Below are 3,269 nucleotides of genomic sequence, written 5' to 3' on the forward strand. Positions count from 1 at the left end.
CCAAACTCTGCCGTCGCCAACCAAGAAGTTGAGAAGTTGAGCTGGAGCCAATGGAAAGACCGAAGGGGCTGATCCTCAACTTAATGCCCTGCCCTTCTCCAAAACGGTCAAGGATATACAGTACAGTGGGCTGTAACGTTAGGCTGCAAGACAAGAGGACAGACTACTGCAAGGATACGTTTTACAAACCACTGATTGTAATTGAGGCTATTCCTGTCCTGACTCCTGACATAGTACCCTATAGCATGCTCATTCCTGCACATAGCTGTGCAGCTGTGGAAAGGGTCATAACTCGGCCAATGGATGACATGTCTAGGTATTAATGCCTTTACAGTATGGGTTAGGAACAGAGACAATCACTTTACATTTTCGACGACAACATGATGTAAAACATCCTCTTCTACTCATGTTGTCATTTCTGCATCATCTAGCCTACATCAGCTGCCTATAAATAAAAGAAAACGTATACTGTAGGCTATACATAAACGTGACAATGTTGGCTGTTCGCCCCGCTGCTCCCACACTTGCCCCGCCTCGTTACACGTTTTGTTTATACTACTGAAATAGTAGTAGCCTACAAGTTAGTTTGATACTGGGAGATTAGTTTTCAATTAGATTAGGCTACTTGAAGACAGAACAGACATGTGAAGGCATACTGAGGAATATGTTAATTATAATTAAAATAATAACTAATTATAATTAGCCATTCAAGATGAAGACACTAAAAAGAGAAGCTGTTTTTAATACATTCTAATTTCAATAGGTCATTCCCCCTGTAATGTAGAGGTCTCAAAACAAACTCATTCTCCTTTTTGACATTCTCCAGCTAAGAAATTACTTTTTGATAGTTGTATGTCCCACGATTTAGCAGGCTAATTGAAAATGTATTTCTATTTCTGAGAAAATATCATTCAGTGATTTGATTTTCAGGTACAACTCAGACAGTGGTGGAAAGTAATAATAGTAGAAATACTTCAGTAGCCTACTGTAGACTACTTAAATATATTTTGAGGGTAGCCTATCTTATTTTTCTGTGTAGGCTACTTTACACTTTTACTTCACTGCATTTTCAAAATAAACCATAGTCTCACCTCAGACATCTTTAGTTATCCTACTTGCCACAAAATCATTGATGAATGAAAATCAAACGCAAGCAACAGGGGGGCACACGACCCATGTAAAATCAATGCAGTCCGGTCATTTTCAGGAGAACCAGACCTCAAACTCCGCCCACCAGAGAGCCTGGCGTCACCAACTCGAGTCTACCCAAACAGTAGAAGGCAAGTCCGAGTCAACTGACAGTCAGCGGCAACAGCAGCTGACACGCTGCCCGCACCTGTTTCTTCATATTTTAAAGAAATGTTTGCTTTTCTTGCAGTGGGTGAATAATCCTACGGCATGCATTGCCTCCTGTGTTTACAACGAAATATGAGCTTTCAAGGACTCATCACCATCATTGAGGTAAGCACGCAGCATAATTAGCGGGAAACAAAGATTAATCTAACCACTTTACTTTTTAAATCCTAGCTAAAACATTAAGCTAAACAAAAAGTAACCGAGTATACCGCCGGCTAGCTAGCTACTCCACTCACCGGTCAAATACGTAAACAAAACTACAGAAGGTAAGTTGTTAGCTAGACATTGGGTGCAGCGCCCCCCTGTGCGCTGAAAAGTTGAAATTTAATTTTGAAAGGAATTAATTTGTACTCTTGTTTGAGGTTCTATGGTCGTAATATAGTTTTGCACAATAAAAACATCTGTCTTTCGAATTCTAGTTTAATACCTGTGAAAAAAAAGCAATGCTTGTAGCTTAATGTTTGTATTAGTCTGATTAATGGTAACACATGATAAAAAAAAAAACAAAAAAAAAACTTTTACTACAACTAATCTCTCACTAATTTAATCACTGGCACAATAGTTAATAGCTTTCAGATAGCTTTCAGATGGATTTGACCACTAGGATGTGTAAGTTTTGAAAAGCTCCTGAAAGTTTCTTCACCAAGCAGACCAGATCAGTGACCGACAACACGGTCTCTCAGAAAGGCAGCTGACAAAGCTGTGGTGAAGTTTGTCGACCAAGGGCTTCAACCATTAGCCATTGTGGAAAAAAGCCCCTACTTTGCTTGAGAATTGATGAAGCAGAAGGAGACTGAGCCTGTGGGAGAAGTTGACTGCGTTGCCGCCGCCACCGACTGCTGGTCTGTCAGAAGAAGCTTCACTGGTGTTGCAGTCCATTGGATTGACTCTGCCAGTCTCAGTAGATAATTTGCATCCCTTGCCTGCAAACAGTTGAGAGGCTGACAAAGCTTTGATGTGTTTGCAGCTGCAGAGTGTGGCGTCAGGGGTAAGACTGTGAGAACAACAAATACTGGGTCGAACTTCCTGAAAGCTTTCAGGTTTTTGCTGCAGATGAAAACAACAATGAAGCAGGAGTCAGTGCAGTGGGAGAAGCAGCTGAGCCAGGAGAGGAGGATGAAGTAGACCAGAGAGTGAAGATGAGGTGTTTAATGATGTCTGTAGCATTCTGAATAAAGGTGATATTAGATCTAGAATACGAATTGCCCAAACACCAGAGATGTGCATGTCATCTACTCAACTTAGTATCAACAGTTGGTGCTCTGAAAGCAACATCACACAGTGCCTACAGAAAAGTGTATCATTCAACATTTGGCAAGATCCAACCTCTTTGGAAGAAGTGTGGGAGATCCACAGTTGCAGCAGAGACTGTTGAAAAGGTCCAGAATACAACAAGGCCATGGAAGCTTTTCTTTGGGGATGTGTTGTGGGGTAGTTCTGACGGGGTAAAACACACACAAGGACTCGGGCAGGGTGAATACAAAAACTGTCACAGGGGTGCGTTATTGATGAATAAGGAAACACAAATAAGGAGGAATGAGTAGGGATCCTGGGAGAGGGGTCCAGTGTGTTGGTCTTCACCGAATCACAGCCGTGCTGATATACAGTACAACAGCACTCCCTCTCGTGTGATATTTCTTAAATTACATAAACATTCTACACCATCATTTAGGGCCACAACTGGTAGAAAGGTCCACGAATGTAAATATTATTATTGTTACTGGAGGGAGTAATGTGGTTATGGTTGGGGTGTTTTGGGGCCACAGACACAATCTTGTTTATGGTAACCAAAAGCCTAGGACCGGCTCTGGACCCGAGGACAGTGATGGAATGGACAACAGTGGAAGTGGCTTCGACGGTGATTAAGAAGGTATGTTGCTCTCTAGCTTGCAAAGCTTACTTCAACTTGCCTG

Source organism: Centroberyx gerrardi, chromosome 7, assembly GCF_048128805.1.
Source record: "Centroberyx gerrardi isolate f3 chromosome 7, fCenGer3.hap1.cur.20231027, whole genome shotgun sequence".
In the NCBI taxonomy this organism is placed as follows: Eukaryota; Metazoa; Chordata; class Actinopteri; order Beryciformes; family Berycidae; genus Centroberyx; species Centroberyx gerrardi.